General features: G+C 56.5%; 1 protein-coding gene and 1 long non-coding RNA gene across 7 annotated transcripts in view; one reads left to right on the top strand and one right to left on the bottom strand.

The window, feature by feature from the left end:
- The window catches only part of CUEDC1 (CUE domain containing 1), an 85,204-nt gene that overhangs the window by 46,254 nt on the left and 26,959 nt on the right, over window positions 1–11,991 (top strand). The gene's annotated exons all lie outside the window — the stretch shown is intronic.
- LOC132657321 (uncharacterized) overlaps window positions 1–11,991 on the bottom strand; it is a 19,288-nt gene extending 7,297 nt beyond the window's left edge. The window contains exons 1-3 of one of the 2 annotated variants that reach the window (XR_009595309.1): window positions 11,666–11,991; window positions 7,855–10,678; window positions 3,723–4,713 (exon numbers count right to left, since the gene is read on the bottom strand). This is a non-coding gene — a long non-coding RNA (uncharacterized LOC132657321). The remainder of the gene's footprint in view (window positions 1–3,722; window positions 4,714–7,854; window positions 10,679–11,665) is intronic. The other variant, XR_009595308.1, reaches the window with a different exon arrangement.

Here is an 11,991-nt window from a genome sequence, read left to right as displayed (position 1 = left end):
CTGAAAAGAAATAAATGAATGGTTTTTTAAAAAAAAGAAACAAAAAAATTCTTAATTTTTAGCTATAAAAACATGCATGTTTGTTTAAAAAAAAAAAAAGCAACTTCAACGGATGCAAAGATGCATGAAGTAGTCAGCACAGCCCTCATGCAGCCCTACCTCTTAGACAGCTGCTGCTGAGTGCTGGGTGTGTCTTCACTTGGTAGCCTCCCCGTGCATTTCAAATATACAAGCATACACTCTGACATTTCGACAAAAATACTGTAGGGGACACCTGGCCCTTCTGCTTGGTGTTTTCATGTCATCTGGTGCTGGAGGTCTCTGCTGCCTGCCTCTCCTTTCTTCTGAGGCACCTTGTGTCGTGTTTGGTTCCTGGGTATTGAGAAATTTCCACAAACCCTCTGCACGCACAGCTTTGCACACATGGGCAACCGTCTCACCAGATGGGAGATGCAAGCTGACCTTGGCACTGGGAAGGCCGTGCAACCCCAAATCACCTTCTTTCCTCATCAGTCTTGGCTTTTCCTCAGTTGCTCTACACTCGAGGGAGCTAAAAGAGCTGAGCTGCAAGCTGCTTGCTGAAGGAGGGCCACCCACCTGCCCTTCTCAAGCTGCAGCCAGGCCAGGCACATCGTCCCCTCTGGGAATTCCAGGAGTCAGCCTCCTCTGAAATGAGGAAGTAACTTAGAACTGGGCAGAGAAGTGAGCTGCGTGGAAGTGAGTTGCGTATGTGTGTCCAGGCTCTAGGAACATGGGGTGGGCAGGGTTTCTCTTTGGGGCTCCGAGGAGGAGCACGCAGTCCCCTCATACACTTGGCAAGACCCAGCCGAGGCTTGACAAAAGGCCACCTTTCAAGCCAACGGCCAGCCTGCCTTTTGCCAGCACCTTTTTCTGCAGAGCCCCAGGCAGCTGGTGGGAGAGTACAAAGAGGCCTGGAAAATCCATAAACTGCATAATCAGCCCCTGCATCTTGGCCGCTTGACTCTGTTTATTGCTTCCTGTCCCCGAAAGCCCTTTCCAAACAGACGGGCTTTGAGGGGGGTGAGCTGGACCTGGTGGGTGGCCTGCCCCTGCCAGACGTCAGGGAGCAGGCGGCTTCCCTAAACAAGCCGGCTCCTTTCCACTTCTCGCTGCCACCCCCAAGGGAACAGGGGTTGTCTAAGAGCCCGAGAGGGCCCCCCAGAGGAGGGCCATCTCCCCAGAGGGCTGTTTTCTTTCTAATTGACAAAGGACAAGGGTCTCATTTCTGCCAATTTCCTTGAGGGCCTGGAGGTTAAGTTCTAATGAGGTGCAAGAAGGGTGCAGGGTAAACCCTTAGCCTCTGACTGACCCCTGCAAGGTGGGGAGGGGAGCAGGGGTCTGTTCCTCAGGATCTAGGGATGAATGGTACTTTTCCAGGGACGCCGAGGCTCACTGGAAGCCATTTTATTCTTATTTGTATTACATTTTTGGGGGGCGGGCCACTCAGCTTGAGGGATCTTGGTTCCCCAGCCAGGGATTGAACCCACGCCCTCAGCAGTGAAAGCATAGGATCCTAACCACTGGACCACCGGGGAGTTCCTTGTGTTGTGTTACCTATTTAAAGTCAGATTTCTCCCTGTTGACTGACTGTCCTTTCTTCCTCTCTCCTCCCCAATTTTCATCCTCCCTGTTCCAGGGTTAACTAATTCGCTTTGCGGCCTTTCCCACTCTGCTGGTGGCAGAGATGTGACTCTTGCAGGGAAGAGCTGCCACTTCGAAACATTTACCTGGATACTCACGGTGGGGGGCACCCTGGAGGGCTGTTTGCTGTGCTTTCCTGGATTCTGGGAGACGCTCGTGTGGTTGGAGGAGGGATGGTGTATTTTGGAAGAGGGGCATATAGGGAGGTAGTCTCCCTCAACTGGGGCTGTCCCTCCAAGCCAGATGTGGAGGGCATTGTGCCCCTCCCACCTGGGGTTCCTGCTGTGCTGGGACCAGAGGCCCGAGATCCCCACCTCCCCCTCTGCTGCATGTCTGCGTCCTCCCGGCCTTAGAAGCCCCGATGTACCCCTGCTGGATGGAGGGCTTCCCTGGGGCTCAGACGGTAAAGAACCTGCCTGCAGTGCAGGAGACCAGGATTCAATCCCTGGGTCGGGAAGATCCCCTGGAGGAGGGCATAGCAACCCACTCCAGTACTCTTGCCTGGAGGATCCCATGGACGGAGGAGCCTGGCGGGCTGCAGTCCACGGGGCCACAAAGAGTCAGAAACGACTGAGCCACTAACACTTTAACCCCCGCTGGAAGGCCTCTCTGATTGAAAACGCTGAGGGAATGAGTGAGCCTGTGCTCTCTGTGTGGACCTGCCGTGTCTGAGGGCCGTGGGTCAGCTTGTAGTTTTCCACAGGGGCCGGGGCCGTCTCAGCAGACTTTCCACGTGGGACCTCTGTGTGTCTGCGCCTGTGCTTCTGGTTGTGCAATTCTGAGCCTGCCCCACCCTCCCCGCTCCTTCCTGAAAGTGAAATGCTACAGTCCTTGCTCAAGAACAAAGGCCCAGAGCTCAGCCCTGCATGTTAACGATTTTCGAGCGCGGCCACTTCCTCCTCCCGGGCTTGATTCACTCACACTGCCCAGGGTGGTTGGGGTGGAAACCCAACTTGAAGAGCCCAGAGCCAGACAGGGGGGCCTTGCTGGGTGTGGGAGCCGGAGCAGGGCAGGGTCCCCGCCGGTCCTCCGCCCCTGCAGGCGGGGGCGCCTGTGGCAGGCAGGCCGTGCCTGCTCAGCTCGGTGCTGCGGGGCCCCCACTTGTTTTCTGTCTCCCTGCTCCCCGCCACTGCACCTAGCGCTTCTCTCTTGCTCCGGGGTAACGCCACGTTCCTAGCCCTTCTGGAGCCCGTTTCCCCCTTATCCCCGTGCAAGGCTCCCCGTTACAAGTAGGCTGACGGTGTGGTGAGTGCTTGGGAACCTGGGTTGTGGGGTAGCATCCTCACTCCACCACTTCCTGGCTGTGGGGCTCGGGCAGGTTGTCCGCAGGGTAACACCTCCTACCTGGTGAGGTTGTGGTGAGGATGTGGTGGAGGTGGAGTGCCCAGCACGGTGCCAGGTGAGCCCCTGCTCTCGGGCACAGGCCCAGCCTAGAGCCCGGCCAAATGGAGAGGGCTCCCCCAGCCCTGGAAACCGCCAAGTGCCACGCACATGGAAAGCACCATCGTTTGGGGGCAGTCAGCGCATTCAGGGTGAGAGAATGATCTGTTCTTAAGGGCTGGGATCAGCAGTTGTGGGCTTCAAGCCACAGGTGTTTCCCGCTGGGGAAGCCGGGTTTTCACTCTTGCCTTGCCTGCCAATCTTTCCTCTCTGGTTTGCACACGCACACGGGTCCCCCCACCTACACAGAGGTCGCTTGAATCTGAAATCATCCCGTGTCTGTGGACTGCAGGTCTGATAAGCCCCATGGCTCCTCTGTCAAGGACTCATAAACCTCGAAGGATGACTCAGTTGTGTTTGCCACCAGCCAGCAGTGCTTGAGCACTGGCTGAATACCTCGCGGTGTTTCCACAGTGCGCATTGAGGAGCCGTGGGACTAGGGGATGTCCAGCTGCTTTTGAAAGGTCCCAGCGATTGCTGGACTTGCCCCACCGTCACCTCGCACCCTTTAAAGTCTGGCTGACATGCAACCCACCTGTAGATTGGGGCCATTCTGGCTACGCCCTCTCTCCCCCCCAGCCCTCTCACCCATCCTCTGCTGGGAGAAAGGGTCCACGCACCTCCGGCTGTCGGCTCCTCAGGAGGGACAGAGTGGCTGCAAGTTTGGGCTTGTGGGATGATTTGGCAGAGCCTTTGTTTGACGACTGTTGATCAAGCCCAGGTGTGCGGACCTAATGTTTACAGAATCCTGGTTGACTCAGGCTGGAATGAAGAAAATGGATATTCAGGGGAGTAGGGAGGTGGCACTGGATAATCCAAAAGCCATTTGTTTAGGGCTTGGAGCCAGAGATAAGTAAGGTATTTTTGCAGATCTCCCTAAATCAGCCAGACAGGAATTCTTTTTAATGTATTCCTGCAGTGTACATTGGTGGCTCCAGGGACTGAACAGTCCATGAAACTCCGCTCAAACAGCTGTGGACCATCTGGAGACTCAGGGCAGACACGGAGGATGCCAAGAATGAAAGGGGTCTTGGAGATCCATGCCCATTTTTCAGACGGGAATCTGAAAGCAAGGTCACTTGGCTGGTTCGTGATGGGGCTGAGATCAGAATCCAGGGCTCCAGACTGTAAGGGAGTGGTCCTCACACTTTCCTGGTCATTAGAATGATCTGGGGATCTTGTGAATATGCAGATTCCCAGGGTGTCTCCCCAGAAATTCTGATTTACCAGTGAGGTGGAGAAGATGTGATCTTCGCACACCTCTCAGAAGACTCTGGTGAAGGTGATCTCCGCCATCCTGAGATACGTTGCTCTGAAGCAAAGGGCATTTGCTTCTTAGACTGGTAGAGAAGTACCTTTGCGCTTCCCAGAGCCATGTGAGCAGGTCAGCAGCAGTGCAGGGAACAAGTGGAGATGCACACAGCTCTGGGTAAACCCAGTCTTGAAAGCTGGTAGCAAGCCACTGGTGTGTCAGAAGATGTGACAGGCTCATGCTCTCTCTCCTGGAAGGCCATGCCATCTGGATATGGTGCGGCCCTGGACAGCCTTTAGGTCATACGCGCTTCCTTGTCCTTGTCTGCAAACTGTCTGATCATGGTAGAAGGTAATGATCTGCAGGATTAGATTACTGTGAGGATTAGCAAGAGGCACGGAAACCCAGCCCAGCACTCGGTAAATGGCAGGTTCCCTCATCACTAATTGCTGGGGGAGGGAGGCAGGGCAGGCCTCTGCCTAATGTCTTCATAGAATGGGCTTCTGCTGGGGACTTCCTCTGAGGACAGGCATTCTAATTCTGCAGCTTCAGAAAGGGGACAGGTCCTTCCAGCCCCAGGGTCCCCAGGATGCAGCCACCCGCTTCTGCAGAGCAGCCATCATAGTGGTACCTAGCATAGGGGTGCCTTTCTCTGGCACCCCTCTCCCGCCCCCCACTCCCACTCATGTCCTTGCATCTCTGGGAAGTTTCAGTGATGGGTGAGGTCAGACTGAATAGGGACTGCTTCTCTCCATTTTCTGGAGCTGGAGACTGAGGCTCTCTGAGGCAAAGAAGGCTGGTTCTATGACCCCGCCTCTGCCTGGGCGAGGGCCAGAGCTCCCAGCCCCAGCGGGCTGAGGTCCGTGTCTCGACTCCCTTCCAGGAGCCTGTCCTGCAGGGAACCAGTAAGCCGCTGCCTCGGTCAGGGTGTGCCACTTCCCTGTTCTATTCTGACCAGATTGGCTGCAGAGCAGGTCAGCCCGACCTCTCCCCTCACCATCGGTGCACCTGATGCTGTGCAAACCGTGCTGGGCATGGCTGGGGAAGAGAGGAGGGCCTCATCTGGCCCCGCTGTCAGCCTGGGGAAGGGAGGGGGTTGCAGCATGGGACCATGGGAAGGCTGAGGGTGCGTGCGCTCAGGGCACGTTATTGTGTGTGTAGGACAGCATGGCTGGAAAAAACACAGCTTCCGAGTTGGGCGAAGAGCGAGTGGACGGCATGCCTGGGCTGCGGGGAGAGTTTGGGAAAATCTAAAGGAGTGTGGCCCCACAGTTGTGGCACCCTCTCAGCAGTGAATGCGTTGCTGGAGCTGGTGTGTGCAGCACACTCAGGCGTGTGAGCTGTGTGTTGGTGTGCTGGGTGCACACACACACAGGGAGAGAGTGCTGACCCAGGAGGCCACGATCTGAGTTCAGGTCCCAGCTCTGTGGCTGCTGAGCTCAGACCTGGGCAACACACACACCCCCCCGTCAACACACACACACAGAGATCCCAGCTCTGTGGCCTCTGAGCTTGGACCTGGGCAACACATACACACCCTGTCTGGCAGGGAGAACATGGACACAGACACACACACACACAGACAGAGACACACATGCACACAGCCCCCGTCAACAAACACATACACCCCCCCCCCCCATCAACACACACACACAGATCCCAGCTCTGTGGCCGCTGAGCTCAGACCTTGGGCAACACAAACACACGTGCACCATCTGGCAGGGAGAGCATGGCCTTTCTCCCTGCCTTCCTAACCCTGGCATCTCTGGAGGGCATGTGCGGGCCCGCGGGTACGTGGCACGGAGCAGCGTGGGTCAGGGACGGCCAGCAGCTGGCCTCTGGGCGCCCCGCCGAGGGGGGTGGGAGCGAGGGGAGGGGGCCGCCCGCGGCTGGGAGAGGAGCTGGTCTGGTAATGGCTCTAAACAATCCCATCTGCCGCCAGGCCGCTGGAATTTCTGACGGTGTCCGCCGCCTGCTGAGGGGGCCGTGGCCCTCCCCCTGCAGCTGCCGCCTGCTCTTTTGAAGCCGGGCCCTCCCCAGGCCTCTGTTCCCCTGCCCTCGGCCTGCATTCCTTGGCTGCCCAGGCGCACTTCTGAGAAGGGCCCCCGCTGCCCAGCCCAGGCCCTCTGCGGGGGGCAGGCCCCGTCAGACCCACCGTGCCCCCAGCAGCAGCAGGAGGCTCCGCACAGGGCTCCCGGAGCATCCTAACCCTGAGTACCGCGTTCTGCTGCACGCTCCCCTCGCCCCCACAATCCAGACCGGATTCAGGATCACGACCCCGGGTCTGACTTCTAGGCCAGGCTCTGGAAACAGACCCTCTTATGCACCCTGAGACTGAGTGCACGTGATGTCCCACAGGATCAGGGGATACAGGTGTCCCCAGTCCACCCGCGAAGACACGTGCTCAGAGCAGTGCAGCTCACCCAGGCAGCAGGGACCAGGGTGGAAGCCGGGCTCGGCCCCAAGGTGAAGCTTACCCTGAACTGCTGCGCTCTTACCCCAGACTCAGCGCCAGTAAAAACCAGAGCGTGGTTTTCCCTCCATGAGGAGCTTTCTGGCTAGACCCCACCTTGCGCTGCCCTCGGGAAGGGGGCCCACACCGGTCTGACCTCTGAAGCGACCGCAGCATCAGCCATCACCTTGCCCCGGAGGGAAGCGTTTTGCTCCTTGCAGCTCTGCCAGGAGGTGGGCGGCGCCCTTACCTGGAAGCGGGGCTCAGGGGAGCATGTGGGAGCAGCCTGGTTCCCACCGAGGCAGGACTGGGGGGGCTTGCCCAGAAAGTCCAGGCAGGGAGGACTGGGTTGGGATGTGAAGGATTACAAAAGTTTTAAAGCCCTGGAGGCTCTGTGGTTTGCTTTTTTCTTAAGATGTTTTCCCTATCTTCATTCAGTGTTTGTTTGGTTTAGTTTTTTAAAGTCAGAGAACAGTGTAAGGCGGGGGCTCGGGAGAGCGCGGACTCTGGGGACAGATTGTTTGGACTCACATTTTGGCTCTGTCACTGACTCTGACGCCACGTAAGTTACTTAAACTCTCCTGGTCTTCATTCGGGCTTCCCAGGTAGCGTTAGTGGTAAAGACGCTGCCTGCCAGCGCAGGAGATGTAAAGGATGGCAATTCGGTCCCTGGGTTGGGAAGATGCCCTGGAGGAGGGCATGGCCACCCCCTCCAGATTCTTGCCTGGAGAATCCCATGGACAGAGGAGCCTGGTGGGCTACAGTTCATGGGGCTGCAGAGTCAGACATGACTGAAATGACTTAGCACAGCACACAGTCTCAGCTTATCTGTACAATGAGTATAATAATGGCTTAACTGTGGGACTTTGATAAGATCACGCATGCCACGTGCTTAGAAAGCGGCAGTAGTAAGTATCCACAGATATTCACTATAGCTGTTATTAAAAAGTAAGTCATGTCCATTGCAGCGATACATATATGAAAAGGAACAGAGAAAATCACCGCAGTGCCGTCACTCTGCTGCTCTGCATTTGCTCATCTCACTTACCTGTTGTTCAGGGCTGTGCTGGGCCTTCGTTTCTGCGTGCAGGCTTTCTCCAGTTGCGGCGAGTGGGGTGGCTCTCGGTTGCAATGCACCGGCTTCTTGCAGTGGCTTCTCTCGCTGCAGAGCGCGGGCTCTAGGCAAACAGGGTTTAGTAACTGCGGTGCGTGGGCTCGGTAGTTGCAGCTCTGGGGCTTTAAGAGCACTGGCTCAGTAGTTCCGAAGCAGGCGCCTAGCTGTCCCTTGGATGTGGGATCCTTTTGGACGGACCAGGGATCAAACTTGTGGCCCCCGCGTCGGGGACTCTTCAATACAGAGGCACCAGGGAAGCCCCTCTGCCTATTTCACTTTTAAATCAATGAGCATGAATAAAAATTTGAAAGATGCAAAAGGATTTACAGAGAAAAGTTTCCTTGATCTGTCTCTCGTGACCTAAGTCTCCCCAGTGAAAACCCATGTTATCGATTTCTTAAGAATTTCTTTTGGAGCCCACTCCCTCACCCTCTCCATATGTACAGACGTGCGTGCGTGCTAATCGCTTCAGTCGCGTCGGACTCTTCGCGACACTGTAGCCCTCCAGGCTCCTCTGTCCATGGGGTTCTCCAGGTAAGAATAGTGGGGATCAAACCTGGGTCTCCTGCATTGCAGGCGGAGTGGCTCAGATGGTAAAGAGTCTGCCTGCAGTGCAGGAGACCTGAGTTCTATCCCTAAGTTAGGAAGATCCCCTGGAGAAGGAAATGGGACCCTGCTGCAGTATTCTTGCCTGGAGAATCCCATGGACAGCAGAGCCTGGTGGGCTACAGTCCTTGGGGTCACAAAGATTCAGACATGACTGAGCCACCAGTGCCACCTGGGAAGCGCACGTGTAGACATACACATACCATAAGGCCATAGAGGACAGAGAATACACTCACTGTCCTGTGCCTTGCCTTGTTCCCCTAAGCACTGGGCACAGAGGTACCGCATTTTTGTTCACCATCGTATGGTGGTGGTGGTGCTTTAGTCGATAAGCTGTGTCTGACTCTCACAATTCCATGGACTGTAGCCTGCTGGGCTCCTCTGTCCAGGGGAATTCTCTAGGCAAGAATACTGGAGTGGGTTGCCATTTCCTTCTCCAGGGGATCTTCCTGACCCAGGAATCTCCTGCACCCGGGTCTCCTGCACTGCAGGCAGATTCTTTACTGACTGAGCTATGAGGGAAGCCTTATGGTGTTCCATTAAATATGCGACTCCCAGAGAAATGGAATTCATGGATCAGTGGGGGAGGGACGCGAAGTGTGTGTTAGTGTGGGAAGGAGGGCACTCCGCTGCTCTGAGCGCCCCTCCCTGATATGGGCTCCTTGGCACGTGCAGACCCTGAATTGTGTGGCATCACTGACCGATCACCTGTCCCAGGGGCCCAGAGGCATCTCTCGTTCCTGCCCAGGCCTCGGGGTGCAGGCCCAGCCTGCGGAGGGGCCTTCTCCTGCCTGAAGGGGAGCTCTTTCCCGAGGAACTGGCCCTGGGCCAGTGTGAGCTCACGCTTGGAGCCAGCCCAGCCTCACCGCCTTGCACCTGAGCTGGCTGCCAGTGCCCCTTTCTCCCAGCTTGGGCTGCTGCAGTTGGTCCCAGGCACAGACACGTTCCTGCCAGCCCACAGTGGCTCCCCAAGGCTGCAACCCCTGGGCGGGCCCCTGGGGAGCAGCCTCCCCTCTGTCCACTGAGGGCTGATCTCCTCTCCTCCTCGGCACCTGGGTTGAGTGTCTTGGCTGAGCTGATGGCGTTTGTTGATGGAGAGAGGGACTGTTATGGAAATAGTCCTGGCCAGGTCAGGTGGAGATGGAAAGCATTTGGTTGCCCAGGCAACGGACAACCTTGGCAGAGTGGGACAAAGGTTTATGTAAGGAAGTTGCCGTGGTTCTCTCTCTGGTAAGCTTTGCCTGCAGACTCCTTCCTCTCCCTTCTCCCCTGGACAGGAGCGCCAGGGGCAACTCTGCCCCATGACGACTCCACTCAGTTCACACTTGCTGAGTGTTTGCCGGGGGGGGCCTGGCCCCCCTGCACAGCTCTGGGAATGCAGAGGGCGGTCAGGCCTGACAGTACGAGACTGTCAGGTCTGGAATCAGATCTGGGTTCACACGTCATTTTGGCCACTCGGCTGTGTGACCTTAAGCAAGCTCCTCTGTGCCTCACTTTTCTCTCTGTAAAGTAGAAATAGCATTGGTAACATGTACCTTCTAGGGCTGTAGAGGGGATGAAAAGTCATTAGCTTGCATTAGGCCCTTGGAGTAGTGGTTGGTGCATAAAGAAGCAAGTGGTAAGTGCTATGTTATTGTTGCTGTTACTACCACCATTCTACCTAGACGAGCCAAGCAAATGACAGGTCACTCATGCCCGGGGGCGCTTCGTCTTGAGTCTTTTCAACTGGAAGGCAGAGTTGACTTCTTGGCCCTTTGGCAGTGGCCAAGCCCAATCTTTGGGCCTCAGAAACAAACATGAACAATGGTGTCCTTAGAGCTGAGGCTCTGGGGCCAATCCTTTCATAGGGGAGGGATTTTATTCAAGTCCTTTGAAATGTCTCACCCTCATTTTTTTCTTGCAGAGGTTTCTTTAAAGTTTTATTTATTTGGTCCGTTGTTTTTGGCTGTTCTGGGTCATCGCTGCTGCGCACGGGCTTTCTCTAGCTGCGGCCGTCCGGCCGCTCCTCACGGCGGTGCTCGGGCCTCTCGTTACTTCCTTGCTTTCGGACACAGGCTCTAGGTGCGCTGCACGTTTGAGTAGTTGTAGCCACGGGCTTAGTGGCCCCTTGGCATGTAGGATCTTCCCAGACCAGGGATGGAACCAGTGTCCCCTGCATTTCAAGGCAGACTCTTAACCACTGGACCACCAGGGAAGCCCCTCCTATAGATTTTTTAAAGATATTTTGGGGGGGAGGCAGATATATATATAGTTTTTCTGCCCCAGCCTTAGATTGGACTGAATGGTGGAGGATGGCCCAGAGAGGTAAGTGGCTAACCCGAGGTCACACAGCCAGGCGTGGCAGAACTGAGTCTGTCTTTCCCCTTCTTCCCCCACCTCTTCCACTCAGGTCCAGCCGGGCCTCCGTTTCCCGATGGCTGTGCCCGAGGGTCCCCCCTGCCCTTTCCTGACAACCCCTCCCCTGGGAGTGGGCACAGGTGTGGCTCCCCAGCAGCTCCTCGAGCCTCGGGAAAGAGGCTGGCTTTGTTGCGGGCCCAGCAGCTGGGGCCGTTTGAGTTTCCATTAAGCTGTTTCCGCGCCTTGGGCAGGAGCAGAAGGCTCGGCATTTAAAGGTCACCCGGCTTTTGAAGCTGCAATGACATTAATAGCTTGGGAAGAAAACAAGCCTGTACGCGGCCGGAGGACAAGGAGCCTCTGTTGGGGCTGCCACCCCACCCCCTGCCCCCACCCCCGCCCTGCGCCGGACACTCACACACACATACACACTCGAACACGCACACACACACAGCCCCTGACAGCCTCTCTCTGTCTCTTGTCCCCACCTTTCCTTTCTCCCCCTTTGGGGCCTCTCCAGCTCAGAAGCCAAGAAGCTCGGGCAGACTTCCCTGCACCCTGCCCCTACCACGTCCGAGGTGGCCATTGCACAGATGCCCTGGGCCCAGCGGTCCCTCCGTGAACACAGCCGTCTCCCACTTGAGGTTTCCCCAGGACTTAGCCACGGTTACACAAGCACCCCAGGGGTCATATGACCTCATTCCGGCCCTGCTGGCCTTTGCAGCCTGGATTCCTAATGAGACAAAATAAGCCTGGGCCTGGTCTTCTCATACGGGAAATGGAATGGCTAGTAAGGAGGGTGTACCTTGCATGCCAGTTCTAATCACTCGGTGGCGGCTTGTCCAGAGCGCCGGGATGAACAGGCTCCTGAGGCCGTGTGGGTTGCAGAGGACAGTGTCTCGATGGATCAGTGATGTCTGCCCCGGATGCCAGGGAGAAGTGAGCGGCATGTGTACCTTGTGTTTCCCACCTTGAGAATAAATTGGCCTGAAATCCTCCCTGTCTTGTATTCTGAGACCCCTGGGGCGGTGGGGGGCTCCCATCCCCTTTAATCATGAGGGAGTGGGGGTGGAGCTGATCCTCTGGTCCCTGGGGAGAAGCCGCTCAGCGTTTCCTTTGCTGGGAGCAGCT

Source organism: Ovis aries, chromosome 11 (genome assembly GCF_016772045.2).
Source record: "Ovis aries strain OAR_USU_Benz2616 breed Rambouillet chromosome 11, ARS-UI_Ramb_v3.0, whole genome shotgun sequence".
NCBI lineage: Eukaryota > Metazoa > Chordata > Mammalia > Artiodactyla > Bovidae > Ovis > Ovis aries.
The sequence above is the reverse complement of the archived record's forward strand: the minus strand, read 5'-3'. Positions and strand labels throughout refer to the sequence as shown.